Source organism: Dreissena polymorpha, chromosome 8 (assembly GCF_020536995.1).
Source record: "Dreissena polymorpha isolate Duluth1 chromosome 8, UMN_Dpol_1.0, whole genome shotgun sequence".
Taxonomy (NCBI): Eukaryota; Metazoa; Mollusca; class Bivalvia; order Myida; family Dreissenidae; genus Dreissena; species Dreissena polymorpha.
Window position 1 is genome coordinate 95,008,846 of NC_068362.1, and position 22,367 is coordinate 95,031,212.

At 28.1% G+C, this 22,367-nt stretch overlaps 1 protein-coding gene across 5 annotated transcripts in view; it reads right to left on the reverse strand.

Moving 5' to 3' along the window:
* The window catches only part of LOC127841920 (uncharacterized), a 103,772-nt gene that overhangs the window by 34,893 nt on the left and 46,512 nt on the right, over positions 1-22,367 (reverse strand). The window contains exon 4 of one of the 5 annotated variants that reach the window (XR_008031417.1): positions 50-165. The exons of 3 other annotated variants lie outside the window; for them this stretch is intronic. The gene's annotated coding sequence lies outside the window, so the exon portion shown is untranslated. One more of the 5 variants, XR_008031418.1, reaches the window with a different exon arrangement.

Here is a 22,367-nt window from a genome sequence, read left to right on the forward strand (position 1 = left end):
TGTAAGTCACTAGCACTACTCTAAAACAACTTAAAAAGAAAGAAATTTTGCTGTTTTGGCATTGATAGAAAAAAAGGCATTTTTGAACTTTTTTTTATTTGCATGCCTGACATGGTCATTATACATTAATAATGTGTGTAGTAACTAGCACAAGTCTTGAAGAACCTGAAAAGAAAGAAATTTTGCTGTTTTGGCATTGATAGAAAAAAAGGCATTTTTGAACTTTTTTTTATTTGCATGCCTGACATGGTCATTATACATTAATAATGTGTGTAGTAACTAGCACAAGTCTTGAAGAACCTGAAAAGAAAGAAATTTTGCTACTTTGGCATTGATAGAAAAAAAAGTCATTTTTGAACTTTTTTTATTTGCTTGGTCATTAGGCCACAACAAATTGATGATTTGTTCTACGGACTTTTGCTTCCATAAAAATGGAGCGAGCGAGCGAGCGAAATAAAAATAAATTTATTTTTATTATATTTTTTGTTAAATAACAGGCGTGCGAAAAGCGAAAAATAACAGATACATATATTGTCTATGTAAATTGATATATTTTGCCAAATAAATGCATGAAATTTGCAAAATGCCAGTACAAAGTCATTTGGAAGTAATAATTGAGTTTAAGTTTCAAATGTTTGTAAAAATAAATAAAAAAAAGTCTCTAATAGCTGTTCTGCTTTCTCACACCAGGTAGTGATAACTTAAGTATAACATGGTACATGGTTTTCATTATCAAAGTTATATAAGGAGCTCAGTTTTCTGTCAATGATGGTTTAATAACATGACACAATAAATAATACAATAAATATCAAGCATAAGCAGTGATTTTTCTTCGCGTCATATTTTACAGCCTGTGCCTTTTTAATTGGGGATAATATGCGATACACCATGAAATTGGGAATATTTAATCATTATTATTATGATTATAGATAACAGTATACCAATTGTTAATAAGTGCATGTTTAACTGCTTTCTTAAATGTATATTATAAGTGTTAGGGCATTAAACTGCTGTATGAGAAACTCAATAAACCAATTGAATTTATTAAAAAACAATTGACTTATTGTTTTGAAATTTTGGCGAGACTTTTAACAGAAAGGTATTTTTTGGAAACCAGCCCTTTTTTACAAGTTTCAATTGGACACATCCTATAAGAGTCTGTAATTTGGGGCAAAAAAAACACTGATACGAAATATCTCGTATTTGTATTAGTTCTTAATATCATATGTCACAGATTTCAGTAGTTGTTGAAAACCAGGAGTCAAATGACCCTGTGCTTGAAATGTTCAGGGGTCAAATAAAATTTTCAGGGGTCAAAATACTGAAATCTATATATTTTGTTTATATATATTAGTTGATTGCTCTACAAAAATTGTTTTGTATACCTTTTAGTATATCTGGCTTAAATAAAAACCTATTTTTTGTATAATAAAACATACATTTTATTTAAGTTTCATGGTAACATTTGCATAAAAATGATGCATGGAAGATGATTTCCATAAGTCAAAAGTGACAAAATTGCAAAATGCTTGCATCAAAAAGCAGGATTCTGCTTCAATTGAAATCTCTGTCATAGGTTATGGTATTATACCATACTCGATGAAATCCCTGTCATATGTTATGGTATTATACAATACTCGATGAAATCCCTGTCATAGGTTATGGTATTATACAATACTCGATGCATTACATTTGTTATTTTAGCACTGTTAAAATTAGAAATTGCAGATTTTTACCAATCGAAGGCATACCGGCGACATTTCACATCCTGATGTAGATGCGGTTGAAATTTATAATAACTCAAGTCATCTATAATGAAATGACTATTTGCCCTGGGGAAAAAATCTAAAAATTGAAGTTTTGTAAAGTTAAAAAAACATAACTTTCTAATGAAAGAAAAATAAGAAATAGGTAGATAAAGATTTGTATTTTAATATAAAAAGGTCAATCAAATGCCAGTAAAGTTGTTTAAGTCCAGAAAGGTTCTTCACTTTCTTACTTGTGTTAAATTCATGTTTTAAGGGCATAATGTACACCTTGCACTTAGCCATCAACAGTTTGAACTAGTAGATATAAGGTGGCTCGTACAATTTATATTATACTCGACATGTTTTGTCCAGTTCAACGACGACACTTCTTTGCATGTTAATTTTTAACATTTTAACTTAATCAATACCAACAAGTTTATTGCAGATTTTTACCAATCGAAGGCATACCGGCGACATTTCACATCCTGATGTAGATGCGGTTGAAATTTATAATAACTCAAGTCATCTATAATGAAATGACTCATTGCCCTGGGGAAAAAGTAATATTTCAATTTGTGTCTTTTGCAGACATGACAAGACAGACGAACGCTGCCATTTGTTTTACCATAAACCAATCGAATAACGCAAAGCGTTATAACACTCTATGTCGTAAAATACGTAGGCTAAATAACACTAAATCATTTAATAAATAGGTGCGCAGCAATTTTTTTGCTGCGGGCGCAAAATAAAAATAAAAATATTTTTATTTAGTTTTAAGCTTTTTAGGTGCGGCGAATCCATCGAACATTTAATCAATTTGTTGTGGCCTTATACATTTATCATAACTTTTTTATAACCTGAAAAGATAGAAAATTTGCTGTTTTGGCATTGATAGAAAAAAAGTCATTTTAATGTGTGTAGTAACTAGCACAACTCTAAAACGACTTTAAAAAAGATTTTTTTTTGCTGTTTTGGCATTGATAGAAAAAAGTCATTTTTGAACTTTTTCATTTGCATGCCTGACATGCTTATAACATATTTATAATGTGTGTTGTAACTTAATGAACTTAAAAACAACTTAAAAAGAAAGACATTTTAATGCATTTATAAACAAAAATTCATTTTTGAACTTTTTTTATTGTCATGCTTGACATGGTCATTATGCATTGTTAGTTTATGCTTTCCGGTGCTTTATAGGGAAATATCAGTGGAATAAAACTGATAATTTCACTTTTTCAAACAATGAAAATTATCAGTGAAAATTATCGAAAATTTTCACTGTTTACTGTGAAATTACGTCATTTTTTTACGAAATGACGTCATTATTCCAGCGTTATTCTTTAGTGAAACTCTTTTACAATGTATATAAACTGTGAAAAAAGCATAAAATAAAAAGAAAATTTGTTGGATTCGGTGGCATATAGCATTTTAACTTACTCGTGATCATAGAAAATATATTTTTTCTATGATCACTCGTCAATTAAAATCGATAATCCACCGATTCCAACATATATCCTCTATATAATGTGAGTAGTAACTAGCACAACTCGTGAACAACCTGAAAAGATAGAAATTTTGCTGTTTTGGCATTGATAGAAAAATAGTCATTTTTGAACTTTTTTATTTGCATCCCTGACATGGTCATAACAAATTTATAATGTGTGTAGAAACTAGCACAACTCGTGAACAACCTGAAAAGATAGAAATTTTGCTGTTTTGGCATTGATTGAAAAGAAGTCATTTTTTAACTTTTTCTTATTTGCATGCCTGACATGGTCATAACAAATTTAAAATGTGTGTAGTAACTAGCACATCTCTTAATCAACTTAAAAAGAAATAAATTTTGCTGTTTTGGCATTGTTAGAAAAAAAATCATTTTTGAACTTATTTTTATTTGCATTATACACCTGGTCATTATGCATTTATAATGTGTGTAGCACAACTCTAAAACAACTTGATAAGAAAGAAATTTTGTCATTGATAGAAAAAAAGTCATTTTTGATTTTTTTTATATTTGCATGCCTGACACAGGCATTATGCATTATGCATTAAGTCTTTATGCATTTATTAAGTGTGTAGTAACTAGCACAACTCGTGAACAACCTGAAAAGATAGAAATTTTGCTGTTTTGGCATTGATAGAAAAAAAGTCATTTTTGAAAATTTTTTATTTGCATGCCTGACATGGTCATAACAAATTTATAATGTGTGTAGTAACTCGCTAAACTCTAAAACAATTTGAAAAGAAATAAATTTTGCTGTTTTGGCATTGATAGAAAAATAGTCATTTTGAATTTTTTTTATTTGCATGCCTGACATGGTCATAACAAATTTATAATGTGTGTAGTAACCAGCACAACTCTAAAACAACTCGAACAGAAAGAAATTTTGATGTTTTGGCATTGATAGAAAAAAGTCATTTTTGGACTGACATGGTCATTATACATTTATAATGTGTGTAGTAACTAGCACAACTCATTAACACCTGAAAAGATAGAAATTTTGCTGTTTTGGCATTGATAAAAAAGTCATTTTTGAACTTTTTTTTATTCACATGCCTGACCAACTTATAACAAATTTATAATATGTGTAGTAACTAGCACAATTCTTGAACAACTTAAAAAGAAACAAATTTTCCTGTTTTGGCATTGATAGAGAAAAAGTCAATTTTAAACTTTTTTTATTTGCATGCCTTACATGGTCATAACAAATTTATAATGTGTTACTATCACAACTCTAAAACAACTTGAAAAACAAGAAATTTCGATGTTTTGCCATTGATAGAAATTTATAATGTGTTACTAGCACAACTCTAAAACAACTTGAAAAAAAAGTTATTTTCATGTTTTCGCATTGATAGAAAAAAGGTCATATTTGAATTTTTATTTATTTGCATGCCTGACATGGTCATTATACATTGATAATGTGTTTAGTAACTTGGACAACTCTTGAACAACCTGAAAAGATAGAAATTTTGCTGTTTTGGAAAAAAGTCATTTTTGAACTTTTTTTCATTCGAATGTCTGGACATGGTCATAACAAATTTATAATGTGTGTAGTAACTCGCTAAACTCTAAAACAATTTGAAAAGAAAGAAATTTTGCTGTTTTGGCATAGAGAAAAAGTCATTTTTGAACATGTTTGTATTTGCAGGCCTAAAATGGTCATTATACATGTATTATGTGTGTAGCAACTAGCACAAGTCTTGAACAACATGAAAAGATTGAAATTTTGCTGCTTTGGCATTGATAAAAAAGTCATTTTTTAACTTTTTTTATTTGCATGCCTGACATGGTCATAACAAATTTATAATGTGTGTATTAACTTGCTGAACTGAAAAACAATTTGAAAAGAAAGAAATTTTGCTATTTTGGCATTGATAGAAAAAAGTCATTTTTGACCTTTTTTTAATTTGCATTATACACATGGTCATAATACATATATTATGTGTGTAGTAAGTAGCACAACTCTTTAACAACCGGAAAAGATAGAATTTTTTGCTGTTTTGGCATTGATCGAAAAAAAGTCATTTTGAACTTTTGTTAATTTGCATGCCTGACATGGTCATTAAACATTTATAATGTGTGTAGTAACTAGAACAAATCTTGAAGAACCTTAAAAGACAGAAATTTTGCTATTTTGGCATTGATAGAACAAAGTCATTTTTCAACCTTTTTTAATTTTTGGTCATTATACATTTATAATGTGTGTAGTAACACTATCATAACTCTTTAATAACCTGAAAAGATAGAAATTTTGCTGTTTTGGCAATGATAGAAAAAAAGTCATTTGAATGTGTGTAGTAACCTAGCACAACTCTAAAACGACTTTAAAAAAGAAAGAAATTTTGCTGTTTTGGCATTGATAGAAAAAAAGTCATGGTCATAACAAATTTATAATGTGTGTAGTAACTTGCTGAACTCAAAATCATCTTGAAAAGAAAGAAATTTTGCTGTTTTGGCAATGATAGAAAAAAAGTCATTTTTGAACTTTTTTTATTTGCATGCCAGACATGGTCATTATGCTTTTATAATGTGTGTAGTATAGAGCCCAACTCTTGAACAACATAAAAAGAAACAAATTTTGCTGTTTTGGCATTGATAAAAAAGTCATTAATTGATAACGTATGTAGTATCTAGCACAACTCTTGAATATCCTGAAAAGATAAAATTTTTAATGTTTTGGCATTGATAGAAAAAAAGTCATTTTTGAACTTTTTTTATTTGCATGCCTGACATAGTCATTATACATTTATAAAGTGTGTATGTAACACGCACAACTCTAAAACAACTTAAGAAGAAAGAAATTTCGATGTTTTGTCATTAATAGAAAAAAAGTCATTTTTGAACTTTTTTTATTTGCATGGTCATTATGCATTTATTATGTGTTAAGTAACTAGCACAACTCGTGAACAACCTGAAAAGAAAGAAATTATGCTGGTTTGGCATTGATAATGTGTGTAAGTAACTAGCACTACTCTAAAACAACTTGAAAAGAAAGAAATTTCGTTGTTTTGTCATGAAAAGATTGAAATTTTGAAAATTTATAATGTGTGTAGTTACTAGCACAACTCTAAAACAACTTGAGAAGAAAGAAATTTCGATGTTTTGGCATTGTTAGAAAAAAGTCATTTTTGAACTGTCTTTTATTTGCATGCCTGACATAGTCATTATGCATTTATAATGTGTATAGTAACTAGCACAATTCTTGAACAACCTGAAAAGATAGAAAGTTCGCTATTTTGGCATTGATAGAAAAAAAGTCATTTCTGAACTTTTTTTATTTGCATGCCTGACATGGTAATTATATATTTATAATGTGTGTAGTAAAAAGCACAACTCTTGAACACCTGAAAATATAGAAATTTTGATGATATGGCATTGATAAAAAAAGTCATTTTTTAACTTTTGTTTATTTGCATGCCTGACATGGTCATTATGCTTTTATAATGTGTGTAGTAACTAGCACAACTCGTGAACAACATGAAAAGATAGAAATTTTGCTGTTTTTATATTGATAGAAAAAAGTCATTTTGAACTTCTTTTATTTGCATGCCTGATATGGTAATTACACATTTATAGTGTGTGTAGTACAACTCTTGAACAACATAAAAAGAAAAAAATTTTGCTGTTATGGCATTGATAGAAAAAAGACATTTTTGAACTTTTTTTTATTTGCATGCCTGACATGGTCATAACAAATTTATAATGTGTGTTGTTACTTAATGAACTAAAAAACAACTTAAAAAGAAAGAAATTTTAATGCATTGATAGAAAAAAAATCATATTTGAACTTTTTTTTATTTGCATGCTTGACATGGTCATTATGCATTTTTAGTTTATGCTTTCCGGTGCTTTATAGGGAAACATCAGTGGAATAAAACTGATAATTTCACTTTTTCAATCAATGACAATTTTCAGTGAAAATTATCTAAAATTTTCACTGTTTACTGTGAAATGACGTCATTTTTTTACGAAATGATGTCATTATTCCAGTGTAACTCTTTTACAATGTATATAAACTGTGAAAAAAAGCATAAAATAAAAAGAAAATTTGTTGGATTCGGTGGCATATATCATTTTAATTCACTCGTGATCATAGAAAATATATATTAATTAAAATCGATAATCCACCGATTCCAACATATATCCTCTATATAATGTGAGTAGCAACTAGCACAAGAACATTTCACGAGAACATTTGAAAAGATAGAAATTTTGCTGTTTTGGCATTGATAGAAAAATAGTCATTTTTTAACTTTTTTATTTGCATCCCTGACATGGTCATAACAAATTTAAAATGTGTGTAGTTACATCTCTTTTTTGAACTTATTATTATTTGCATTATACACATGGTCATTATGCATTTATAATGTGTGTAGCACAACTCTAAAACAACTTGATAAGAAAGAAATTTCGATATTTTGTCATTGATAGAAAAAAAAGTCAATTTTGAACTTTTTTTATTTGCATGCCTGACACAGGCATTATGCATTATGCATTAAGTCTTTATGCATTTATTAAGTGTGTAGTAACTAGCACAACTCGTGAACAACCTGAAAAGATAGAAATTTTTATGTTTTGGCATAAATAGAAAAAAAGTCTTTTTTGAACTTTTTTTATTTGCATGCCTGACATGGTCATAACAAATTTATAATTTGTGTAGAAACTAGCACCACTATAAAACAACTTGAAAAGAAAGAAATTTTAATGTTTTGGCATTGATACAAAAGTAAAGTCATTTTTGAACTTTTGTTCATTTGCATGCCTAACATGGTCATTATACATTCATAATGTGTGTAGTAACTAGAGCAACGCTTGAACAACCTGAAAAGATAAAAAATTTGCTGTTATGGCATTGATAGAAAAAAGTCATTTTTGAACTTTTTTTAATTTTGCATGCCTGACATGGTTATTATACATTAATAATGTGTGTAGTAACTAGCACAAGTCTTGAACAACCTGAAAAGACAGAAATTTTGCTATTTATGCATTGATAGAATAAAGCCATTTTATTACCTGAAAAGATAAAAATTGTGCTGTTTTGGCATTGAAAGAAAAAAAGTAATTTTAAAGTGTGTAGTTACTAGCACAACTCTAAAACGACTTTAAAAAAGAAAGAAATTTTGCTGTTTTGGCATTGAAAGAAAAAAGTCATTTTTGAACTTTTTTTAATTGCATGCCTGTTATGGTCATAACAAATTTATAATGTGTGTAGTAACTAGCACAACTCTAAAACAACTTGAAAAGAAAATTTTTTTGATGTTTTGGCATTGATAGGAAAAAGTCATTTTTGAACTTTTTTTTTTTGCATGCCTGACACAGGCATTATGCTTAAGACATTATGCATTTATAAAGTGTGTAGTAATTAGCACAACTCGTGAACAACCTGGAAATATAGAAATGTTCATGTTTGGGCATTGATAGAAAAAAAGTCATTTTTGAACTTTTTTTATTTCCATGCCTGACATGGTCATAACAAATTTATAATGTGTGTAGTAACTCGCTAAACTCTAAAACAATTTAAAAAGAAATATATTTTGCTGTTTTTGGCATTGGTAGAAAAATAGTCATTTTTGAACTTTTTTATTTGCATGCCTGACATGGTCATAGCAAATTTATTATGTGTGTAGCAACTTGCACAACTCTTGAACAACCTGAAAAGATAGAAATTTTGCTATTTTGGCATTGATAGAAAAAAATCATTTTTGAACTTTTTTTGCATGCCTGACATTGTAATTATACATTTATAATATATGTAGTAAAAAGCATAACTCTTGAACACCTGAAAAGATAAAATTTTTGCTGTTTTGGCATTGATAGAAAAAGTCATTTTTGAACTTTTGTTTATTTGCATGCCTGACATAGTTATAACAAATTTATAATGTGTGTAGTAACTAACACAACTGTAAAAGAACTTGAAAAGAAAGAAATTTTAATGTTTTTGGCATTGATAGAAAAAAGTCTTTTTTGAACTTTTTTTAATTTGCATTATTATAATTTATACATTTATAATGTGTGTAGTAACACTATCATAACTCTTTTATAACCTGAAAAGATAGTAATTTTGCTGTTTTGGCAATGATAGAGAAAAAGTCATTTTTGAATTTTTTTCATTTGCATGCCTGACATGGTCATTAAACATTTATAATGTGTTTAGTAACTAGGACATCTCTTGAACACCTGAAAAGATAGAAATTTTGCTGTTTTGGCATTGATAAAAAAGTAATTTTTTTACTTTTTTTTTTGCATTTTTTATTTATTTATGACATAGTTATAACAAATGTATAATGTGTGTAGTAACTAGCACAACTCTTGAACAAATTAAAAAGAAACACATATTCCTGTTTTGGCATTGACAGAGAAAAAGTCATTTTTGAACTTTTTTTGTGCATGCCTGACATGGTCATAACAAATTTATAATGTGTTACTAGCACAACTCTAAAACAACTTGAAAAACAAGAAATTTCGATGTTTTGCCATTGATAGAAATTTATAATGTGTTACTAGCACAACTCTAAAACAACTTAAAAAAAGTTATTTTCATGTTTTGGCATTGATAGAAAAAAGGTCATTTTTGAATTTTTATTTATTTGCATGCCTGACATGGTCATTATACATTGATAATGTGTTTAGTAACTAGGACATCTCTTGAACAACCTGAAAAGATAGAAAATTTGCTGTTTTGGAAAAAAGTCATTTTTGAATTTTTTTTAATTCGCATGCCTGGACATGGTCATAACAAATTTATAATGTGTGTAGTAACTAGCACATCTCTAAAACAACTTAAAAAGAAAGAAAGTTTGCTTTTTTGGCATTGATAGAGAAAAAGTCATTTTTGAACATGTTTTTATTTGCAGGCCTGACAGGGTCATTATACATTTTTAATGTGTGTAGTGAATAACCCAACTCTTGAACAACATATAAAGAAACGAATTTTGCTGTTTTGGCATTGATAGAAAAAAGTCAATTTTGAACTTTTTATAATTCGTATGCCTAAAATGGTCATTATACATGTATTATGTGTGTAGCAACTAGCACAAGTCTTGAACAACATACAAACATTGAAATTTTGCTGCTTTGGCATTGATAAAAAAGTCATTTTTGAACTTTTTTTTATTTGCATGCCTGACATGGTCATTACAAATTTATAATGTGTGTAGTAACTTGTTGAACTGAAAAACAACTTGAAAAGAAAGAAATTTTGCTATTTTGTCGTTGATAGAAAAAAGTCATTTTTGACCTTTTTTTAATTTGCATTATACACATAGTCATAATACATTTATAATGTGTGTAGTAAGTAGCACAACTCTTTAACAACCTGAAAAGATAGAAATTTTGCTGTTTTGGCTTTGATAGAAAAAAAGTCATTTTTGAACTTTTTTTATTTACATGCCTGACATGATCATAAAAATTTATAATGTGTGTAGTAACTAGCACATCTCTAAAACAACTTGAAAAGAAAGAAATTTTAATGTTTTGGCATTGATAACAAAAGTAAAGTCATCTTAAAACTTTTGTTCCTTTGCATGCCTAACATGGTCATTATACATTCATAATGTGTGTAGTAACTAGAACAACGCTTAAACAATCTGAAAATATTAAAATTTTGCTATTTTGGCATTGATAGAAAAAAGTAATTTTTGAACTTTTTTTATTTGCATGCCTGACATGGTCATTATACATAAATAATGTGTGTAGTAACTAGCACAAGTCTTGAAGAACCTGAAAAGACAAAAATTTTGCTTTTTATGCATTGATAGTAAAAAGCCATTGTCGAACCTGAAAAGATAAAAAATTTGCTGTTTTGGCATTGATAGAAACAAAGTAATTTTAAAGTGTGTAGTTACTAGCACAACTCTAAAACGACTTTAAAAAAGAAAGAAATGTTGCTGTTTTGGCACTGATAGAAAAAAAGTCATTTTTGAACTTTTTTTAATTGCATGCCTGTCATGGTCATAACAAATTTATAATGTGTGTAGTAACTAGCACAACTCTAAAACAACTTGAAAAGAAAGAAATTTTGATGTTTTGGCATTGATAGGAAAAAGTCATTTTTGAACTGTCTTTTATTTGCATGCAAATATTGGTCATAACAAATTTATAATGTGTGTACACATGTAGTAACTAAATAAACTAAAAAACAACTTGAAAAGAAAGAAATTTTGATGTATTAATAGAAAAAAGTCATATTTGCATGCTTTACATGGTCATTATGCATTTTTAGTTTATGCTTTCCGGTGGTTTATAGGGAAATATCAGTGAAATAAAACTGATAATTTCACTTTTTCAAAAAATGAAAATTATCAGTGAAAATTATCGAAAATTAATTACTGTGAAATGACGTCATTTTTTTACGAAATGACGTCATTATTCCAGCGTTATTCTTTAGTGAAACTCTTTTACAATGTATATAAACTGTGAAAAATGAATAAAATAAAAAGAAAAATTGTTGGATTCGGTGGCATATATCATTTTAATTCACTCGTGATCATAGAAAAAAAATTTTTTCCATGATCACTCGTCAATTAAAATCGATAATCCACCGATTCCAACATATATCCTCTATACAATGTGAGTAGTAACTAGCACAACTCGTGAACAACCTGAAAAGATAGAAATTTGGCTGTTTTGGCATTTTTAGAAAAATAGTCATTTTTGAACTTTTTATTTGCATCCCTGACATGATCATAACATAATTTATAATGTGTGTAGAAACTAGCACATCTCTTAAACAACTTTAAAAGAAAGAAATTTTGCTGTTTTGGCATTGTCAGAAAAAAAGTCATTTTTGAACTTATTTTTATTTGCATGCCTGACATGGTCATTATGCATTTATAATGTGTGTAGTAACTAGCACAACTCGTAAACAACCTGAAAAGATAGAAATTTTGCTGTTTTGGCATTGATAGAAAAAGAGGCATTTTTTAACTTTTGTTTGTTTGCATGCCTAACATGGTTATTATTCATTTATAATGTGTGTAGTAACTAGAACAACGCTTGAACAACATGAAAAGATAAAATTTTTGCTGTTTTGGCATTGATTAAAAAAAGTCATTTTGTAACTTTTTTTTATTTGAATGCTTGACATGGTCATTATACATTAATAATGTGTGTAGTAACTAGCTCAAGTCTTGAAGAACCTCAAGAGAACGAAATTTTGCTATTTTGGCATTGATAGAAAAAAGTCATTTTTGAATATTTTTTATTTGCTTGGTCATTATACATTTATCATGTGTGTAGTAACTATCATAACTTTTTTATAACCTGAAAAGATAGAAAATTTGCTGTTTTGGCATTGATAGATAAAAAAGCATTTTAATGTGTGTAGTAACTAGCACAACTCTAAAACGACTTTAAAAAAGAATTTTTTTGCTGTTTTGGCATTGATAGAAAAAAGTCATTTTTGAACTTTTTTTATTTGCATGCCTAACATGGTCATAACAAATTTATAATGTGTGTTGTAACTTAATGAACTCAAAAATAACTTACAAAGAAAGAAATTTTAATGCATTGATAGAAAAAAAATCATTTTTGAACTGTTTTTTATTTGCATGCTTGACATGGTCATTATGCATTTTTAGTTTATGCTTTCCGTTGCTTTATATGGGAAATATCAGTGGAATAAAACTGATAATTTCACTTTTTCAAACAATGAAAATTATCAGTGAAAATTAACGAAAATTTTCACTGTTTACTGTGAAATTACGTTTTTTTTTTTACGAAATGACGTCATTATTCCAGCGTAATTCTTTAGTGAAACTCTTTTACAATGTATATAAACTGTGAAACAAAGCATAAAATTAAAAGAAAATTGTTGGATTCGGTGGTATATATATATTTTCATTCACTCGTGATCATAGAAAATAGATATTTTCTATGATCACTCGTCAATTAAAATCGATAATCCACCGATTCCAACATATCCTCTATATAACTCGTGAACAACATGAAAAGAAAAGAAATTTTCATGTTTTGGCATTGATAGAAACTCTAAAACGACTTTAAAAAAGAATTTTTTTGCTGTTTTGGCATTGATAGAAAAATAATCATTTTTGAACTTATTTATTTGCATCCCTGACATGGTCATAACAAATTTATAATGTGTACTAGCACATCTCTTAAACAACTTAAAAAGAAAGAAATTTTGCTGTTTTGGCATTGTTAGAAAAAAAGTCATTTTTGAACTTATTTTTATTTGCATTATACACATGGTCATTATGCATTTATAATGTGTGTAGCACAAATCTAAAACAACTTGATAAGAAAGAAATTTCGATATTTTGTCATTGAAAGAAAAAAAGTCATTTTTGAACTTTATTTTTATTATGCATTAAGTCTTTATGCATTTATTAAGTGTGTAGTAACTAGCACAAGTCTTGAAGAACCTGAACAGACAGAAATTTTGCTATTTATGCATTGATAGAAAAAAAAGTAATTTTAAAGTGTGTAGTTACTAGCACAAACGACTTTAAAAAACAAAGAAATTTTGCTGTTTTGGCATTGAAAGAAAAAAAGTCATTTTTGAACTTTTTTTAATTGCATGCCTGTCATGGTCATAACAAATTTATAATGTGTGTAGTAACTAGCACAACTCTAAAACAACTTGAAAAGAAAGAAATTTTGATGTTTTGGCATTGATAGGAAAAAGTCATTTTTGAACTTTTTTTATTTGCATGCCTGACACAGGCATTATGCATTAAGACATTATGCATTTATAAAGTGTGTAGTAATAAGCACAACTCGTGAACAACCTGAAAATATAGAAATGTTCATGTTTGGGCATTGATAGAAAAAAAGTCATTTTTGAACTTTATATGCCTGACATGGTCATAACAAATTTATAATGTGTGTAGTAACTCGCTAAACTCTAAAATAATTTGAAAAGAAATAAATTTTGCTGTTTTGGCATTGATAGAAAAATAGTCATTTTTGAACTTTTTTATTTGCATGCCTGACATGGTCATAACAAATTTATTATGTGTGTAGTAACTTGCTGAACTGAAAAACAACTTGAAAAGAAAGAAATTTTGATGTTTTGGCATTGATAGAAAAAAGTCATTTTTGACCGTTTTTTTATTTGCATTTTACACATGGTCATAATACATTTATAATGTGTGTACTAAGTAGCACAAGTCTTTAACAACCTGAAAAGATAGAAATTTTGCTGTTTTGGCATTGAAAAAAAGTCATTTTTGAAAATTTATAATGTGTGTAGTTACTAGCACAACTCTAAAACAACTGGAAAAGAAAGAAATTTTGATGTTTTGGCATTGATAGGAAAGTCATTTTTGAACTTTTTTTATTTGCATGCCTGACACGGTCATTATACATTTATAACGTATGTTGTATCTAGCACATCTCTTGAACAACATGAAAATATAGACATTTTGCTGTTTTGGCATTGATAGAAAGGTGTCATTTTTGAACTTTTTTTTATTTGCATGCCTGACACGGTGATTATACATAATGTGTGTAAGTAACTAGCACAACTCTATAACAACTTGAGAAGAAACAAATTTCGATGCTTTGTCATTGATAGAAAAAAGTCATTTTTGAACTTTTTTATTTGCATGCTTGACATGGCCATTATGCATTTATAATATGATAACGTATGTAGTATCTAGCACAACTCGTGAACATCCTGAAAATATAGTAATTTTGCTGTTTTTGCATTGATAGAAAAAAGTCATTTTTGAACTTTTTTTATTTGCATGCCTGACATGGTCATAACAAATTTATAATGCGTGTAGTAACTAGCACATCTCTAAAAGAACTTAAAAAGAAATTTTGCTGTTTTGGCATTGAAAGAGAAAAAGTCATTTTTTTATTTGCATTATAGACCTGGTCATATTACATTTATAATGTGTTTAGTAACTAGCGTAACTCTTTAACAACCTGAAAAGATAGAAATTTTGCTGTTTTGGCATTGATAGAAAAAAGTCATTTTTGAAATTTTTTTATTTACATACCTGACATGGTCATAACAAATTGATAACGTATGTAGTATCTAGCACAACTCTTGAACATCCTGAAAAGATAGAAATTTTAATCTTTTGGCATTGATAGAAAAAAAGTCAATTTTGAACGTTTTTTTATTTGCATGCCTGACATGGTCATAACAAATTTATAATGTGTGTAGTAACTAGCACAACTCTTAAACAACTTGAAAAGAAATTTTGATGTTTTGGCATTGATAGGAAAAAAGTCATTTTTGAACTTATTTTTATTTGCATTATACAGATGGTCATTACGCATTTATAATGTGTGTAGCACAACTCTAAAACAACTTGATAAGAAAGAAATTTCAATATTTTGTCATTGATAGAAAAAAAGTCATTTTTGAACTTTTTTTATATGCATTCCTGACATGGTCATAACAATTTTATAATGTGTGTAGTAACTCGCTAAACTCTAAAACAATTTGAAAACAAATAAATTTTGCTGTTTTGGCATTGATAGAAAAATAGTCATTTTCGAACTTTTTTTATTTGCATGCCTGACATGGTCATAACAAATTTATAATATGTGTAGTAACCAGCACAACTCTAAAACAACTCGAACAGATTTTTTTTTTGATGTTTTGGCATTGATAGAAAAAAAGTCATTTTTGGCCTGACATGGTCATTATACATTGATAATGTGTTTAGTAAATAACCCAACTCTTGAACAACATATAAAGAAACGAATTTTGCTGTTTTGGCATTGATAGATAAAAGTCAATTTTGAACTTTTTATTATTCGTATGCCTTAAATGGTCATTATACATGTATTATGTGTGTAGCTAGTGCACATATCTTGAACAACATGAAAAGATTGAAATTTTGCTGCTTTGGCATTGATAAAAAATTCATTTTTTATTTTTTTTTTATTTGCATGCCTGACATGGTCATAACAAATTTATAATGTGTGTAGTAACTTGCTGAACTGAAAAACAACTTTAAAAAAAAAGAAATTTTGCTATTTTGGCATTGATAGAAAAAAGTTATTTTTGACCTTTTTTTAATTTGCATTATACACATGTTCATAATACATATATAATGTGTGTAGTAAGTAGCACAAGTCTTTAACAACCGGAAAAGATAGAAATTTTGCTGTTTTGGCATTGATAGAAAAAAAATCATTTTTGAACTTATTTTATGTGCATGCCTCACACGGTAATTATACATTTATAACGTATGTAGTATTCAGCACAACTCTTGAACAACATGGAAAGATAGAAGTTTTGCTGTTTTGGCATTGATAGAAAAAAGTCATTTTTGACCGTTTTTTTATTTGCATTTTACACATGGTCATAATACATTTATAATGTGTGTACTAAGTAGCACAAGTCTTTAACAACCTGAAAAGATAGAAATTTTGCTGTTTTGGCATTGAAAAAAAGTCATTTTTGAAAATATATAATGTGTGTAGTTACTAGCACAACTCTAAAACAACTGGAAAAGAAAGAAATTTTGATGTTTTGGCATTGATAGGAAAAAGTCATTTTTGAACTTTTTTTATTTGCATGCCTGACACGGTCATTATACATTTATAACGTATGTTGTATCTAGCACATCTCTTGAACAACATGAAAATATAGACATTTTGCTGTTTTGGCATTGATAGAAAGGTGTCATTTTTGAACTTTTTTTTATTTGCATGCCTGACACGGTGATTATACATAATGTGTGTAAGTAACTAGCACAACTCTAAAACAACTTGAGAAGAAATTTTTTTCGATGTTTTGGCTTTGTTAGAAAAAAGTCATTTTTGAACTGTCTTTTATTTGCATGCCTGACATAGTCATTATGCATTTATAATGTGTGTAGTAACTAGCACAACTCTTGAACAACCTGAAAAGATAGAAATTTTGCTATTTTGGCATTGATAGAAAAAAAGTCATTTCTAAACTTTTTTTATTTGCATGCCTGACATGGTAATTATATATTTATAATGTGTGTAGTAAAAAGCACAACTCTTGAACACCTGAAAAGATAGAAATTTTGATGTTTTGGCATTGATAAAAAAAGTCATTTTTTAACTTTTGTTTATTTGCATGCCTGACATGGTCATTATGCTTTTATAATGTGTGTAGTAACTAGCACAACTCGTGAACAACATGAAAAGATAGAAATTTTGCTGTTTTTACATTGATAGAAAAAAAGTCATTTTTGAACTTCTTTTATTTGCATGCCTGATATGGTAATTACGCATTTATAATGTGTGTAGTATAGAGCCCAACTCTTGAACAACATAAAAAGAAACAAATTTTGCTGTTATGGCATTGATAGAAAAAAGACATTTTTGAATTTTTTTTATTTGCATGCCTAACATGGTCATAACAAATTGGTAACGTATCTAGCACATATCTTGAACATCCTGAAAAGACAGAAATTTAAATGTTTTGGCATTGATAGAAAAAAAGTCATTTTTGAAAAAAAAAATTATTTGCATGGTTGACAAAGTCATTTTACATTTATTATGTGTGTATGTAACGAGCACAACTCTTTAACAACTTGAGAAGAAATATATTTCGATGTTATATCATTGATAGAAAAAAAAGTCATTTTTGAACTTTTTTTATTTGCATGCCTGACATGGTCATTATGCATTTATAATGTGTGTAGTAACTAGCACAACTCGTAAACAACCTGAAAAGATAGAAATTTTGCTGTTTTGGCATTGATAGAAAAAGAGGCATTTTTTAACTTTTGTTTGTTTGCATGCCTAACATTGTTATTATTCATTTATAATGTGTGTAGTAACTAGAACAACGCTTGAACAACATAAAAAGATAAAAATTTTGCTGTTTTGGCATTGATTGAAAAAAAGTCATTTTGTAACTTTTTTTTATTTGAATGCTTGACTTGGTCATTATACATTAATAATGTGTGTAGTAACTAGCTCAAGTCTTGAAGAACCTGAAGAGAAAGAAATTTTGCTATTTTGGCATTGATAGAAAAAAGTCATTTTTGAATATTTTTTATTTGCTTGGTCATTATACATTTATCATGTGTGTATCATAACTTTTTTATAACCTGAAAAGATAGAAAATTTGCTGTTTTGGCATTGATAGATAAAAAAGCATTTTAATGTGTGTTGTAACTAGCACAACTCTAAAACGACTTTAAAAAAGAATTTTTTTGCTGTTTTGAAAAAAGTCATTTTTGAACTTTTTTTATTTGCATGCCTAACATGGTCATAACAAATTTATAATGTGTGTTGTAACTTAATAAACTCAAAAACAACTTAAAAAGAAAGAAATTTTAATGCATTGATAGAAAAAAAATCATTTTTGAACTGTTTTTTATTTGCATGCTTGACATGGTCATTATGCATTTTTAGTTTATGCTTTCCGTTGCTTTATAGGGGAAATATCAGTGGAATAAAACTGATCATTTCACTTTTTCAAACAATGAAAATTATCAGTGAAAAATAAAGAAAATTTTCACTGTTTACTGTGAAATTACGTCTTTTTTTTTCACGAAATGACGTCATTATTCCAGCGTAATTCTTTAGTGAAACTCTTTTACAATGTATAAACTGTGAAAAAAAGCATAAAATTAAAAGAAAATTGTTGGATTCGGTGGTATATATCATTTTAATTCACTCGTCAATTAAAATCGATAATCCACCGATTCCAACATATCCTCTATATAACTCGTGAACAACCTGAAAAGAAAAGAAATTTTCATGTTTTGGCATTGATAGAAACTCTAAAACGACTTTAAAAAAGTTTTTTTTTGCTGTTTTGGCATTGATAGAAAAATAGTCATTTTTGAACTTTTTTATTTGCATCCCTGACATGGTCATAACAAATTTATAATGTGTGTAGTAACTAGCACATCTCTTAAACAACTTAAAAAGAAAGAAATTTTGCTGTTTTGGCATTGTTAGAAAAAAAGTCATTTTTGAACTTATTTTTATTTGCATTATACACATGGTCATTATGCATTTATAATGTGTGTAGCACAAATCTAAAACAACTTGATAAGAAAGAAATTTCGATATTTTGTCATTGAAAGAAAAAAAGTCATTTTTGAACTTTATTTTATTATTATGCATTTAGTCTTTATGCATTAATTAAGTGTGTAGTAACTAGCACAACTCGTGAACAACCTGAAAAGATAGAAATTTTCATGTTTTGGCATTGATAGAAAAAAAGTCATTTTTGAATTTTTTTTATTTGCATGCCTGACATGGTCATAACAAATTTATAATGTTGTAGTAACTCGCTAAACTTTAAAACAATTTGAAAAGATTTTTTTTTTGCTGTTTTGGCATTGATAGAAAAATAGTCATTTTCGAACTTTTTTTATTTGCATTATACACATGGTCATATTACATTTATAATGTGTTTAGTAACTAGCACGACACTTTAACAACCTGAAAAGATAGAAATTTTGCTCTTGTGGCATTGATAGAAAAAAAGAGTCATTTTTGAACTTTTTTTATTTGCATGCCTGACATGGTCATAACAAATTTATAATGTGTGTAGAAACTAGCACCACGGTAAAACAACTTGAAAAGAAAGAAATTTTAATGTTTTGGCATTGATAGAAAAAAAAGTCATTTTTGAACTTTTACTCATTTGCATGCCTAACATGGTTATTATACATTCATAATGTGTGTAGTAACTAGAACCACGCTTGAAAAACCTGAAAAGATAAAAATTTTGCTGTTTTGGCATTGATAGAAAAGTCATTTTTAAACTTTTTTTATTTGCATGCCTGACATGGTCATTATACGTTAATAATATGTGTAGTAACTAGCACAAGTCTTGAAGAACCTGAAAAGACATAAATTTTGCTATTGATGCATTGATAGCAAAAAGCCATTTTATAACCTGAAAAGATAAAAATTTTGCTGTTTTGGCATTGATAGAAAAAAAGTAATTTTAAAGTGTGTAGTTACTAGCACAACTCTAAAACGACTTTAAAAAAGAAAGAAATTTCGCTGTTTTGGCATTGATAGAATTTTTTTTATTTTTGAACTTTTTTTTAATTGCATGCCTGTCATGGTCATAACAAATTTATAATGTGTGTAGTAACTAGCACAACTCTAAAACAACTTGAAAAGAATTTTTTTTTGATGTTTTGGCATTGATAGGAAAAAGTCATTTTTGAACTTTTTTATTTGCATGCCTGACACGCTCATTATACATTTATAACGTATGTAGTATCTAGCACAACTCTTGAACAACATGAAAAGATAGAAATTTTGCTGTTTTGGCATTGATAGAAAAAAGTCATTTTTGAACTTGTTTACTTGCATGCCTAACATGGTCATGATACATTTATATTGTGTGTAAGTAACAAGCACAACTCTAAAACAAGTTGAGCAGAAAGACATTTCGATGTTTTGGCATTATTAGAAAAAAGTCATTTTTGAACTGTCTTTTATTTGCATGCCTGACATAGTCATTATGCATTTATAATGTGTGTAGTAACTAGCACAATTCTTGAACAACCTGAAAAATTAGAAATTTTGCTGTTTTGGCATTTATAATGAGTGTAAGTAACTAGCACTACTCTAAAACAACTTGAAAAGAAAGAAATTTTAATGTTTTGGTATTGATAGAAAAAAAAATCATTTTTGAACTTTTTTTATTAACATGCCTGACATGGTCATAACAAATTTATAATGTGTGTAGTAACTAAATGAACTCAAAAACAATTTGAAAAGAAAGAAATTTTGATTCATTAATAGAAAAAATTCATTTTTGAATTTTTTTTTTGCATGCTTGACATGGTCATTATGCATTTTTAGTTTTTGCTTTCCGGTGGTTTATAGGGAAATATCAGTGGAATAAAACTGATAATTTCACTGTTTCAAACAATGAAAATAATGTTTACTGTGAAATGACGTCATTTTTTTTACGAAATGACGTCATTATTCCATCGTTATTCTTTAGTGAAACTCTTTTACAATAAACTGTGAAAAATGAATAAAATAAAAAGAAAAATTGTTGGATTCGGTGGCATATATCATTTGAATTCACTCGTCAATTAAAATCGATAATCCACCGATTCCAATATATATCCTCTATATAATGTCAGTAGTAACTGGCACAACTCGTGAACAACCTGAAAAGATATAAATTTTGCTGTTTTGGCATTGATTGAAAAAAAGTCATTTTTGAACTTTTTTATTTGCATCCCTGACATGGTCATAACAAATTTATAATGTGTGTAGTAACTAGCATATCTCTAAAGCAACTTAAAAAGAAAGAAATTTTCTGTTTTGGCATTATTAGAAAAAAAAGTCCTTTTTGAACTTATTTTTATTTGCATAATACACATGGTCATTAAGCATTTATAATGTGTGTAGTAACTAGCACAACTCTTAAACAACTTGATAAGAAAGAAATTTCGATATTTTGTCATTATAGAAAAAAGTCATTTTTGAACTTTTTTTATTTGCATGCATGCCACAGGCGTTATGCATTAAGACATTATGCATTTATAAAGTGTGTAGTAATTAGCACAACTCGTGAACAGCCTGAAAATATAGAAATGTTCATGTTTTGGCATTGATAGAAAAAAAGTCATTTTTGAACATTTTTTATTTTCATGCCTGACATGGTCATAACAAATTTATAATGTGTGTAGTAACTCGCTAAACTCTAAAACAATTTGAAAAGAAATAAATTTTGCTGTTTTGGCATTGATAGAAAAATAGTCATTTTTGAAATTTTTTATTTGTATCCCTGACATGGTCATAACAAATTTATAATGTGTGTAGTAACTAGCACAACTCTAAAACAGCTTGATGTGAAAGAAATTTCGATATTTTGTCATTGATAGAAAAAAAGTCATTTTTTAACTTTTTTTATTTGCATGCCTGACACAGGCATTATGCATTAAGTCATTATTCATTTATAAAGTGTGTAGTAATTAGCACAACTCGTGAACAACCTGAAAATATAGAAATGCTCGTTTTGGCATTGATAGAAAAAAAGTCATTTTTGATCTTTTTTTTATTTCCATGCCTGACATGGTCATAACAAATTTATAATGTGTGTAGTAACTCGCTAAACTCTGAAACAATGTTTTGGCATTGATAGAAAAATAGTTATTTTTGAACTTTTTTTATTTGCATTATACACATGGTCATAATACATTTATAATGTGTGTACT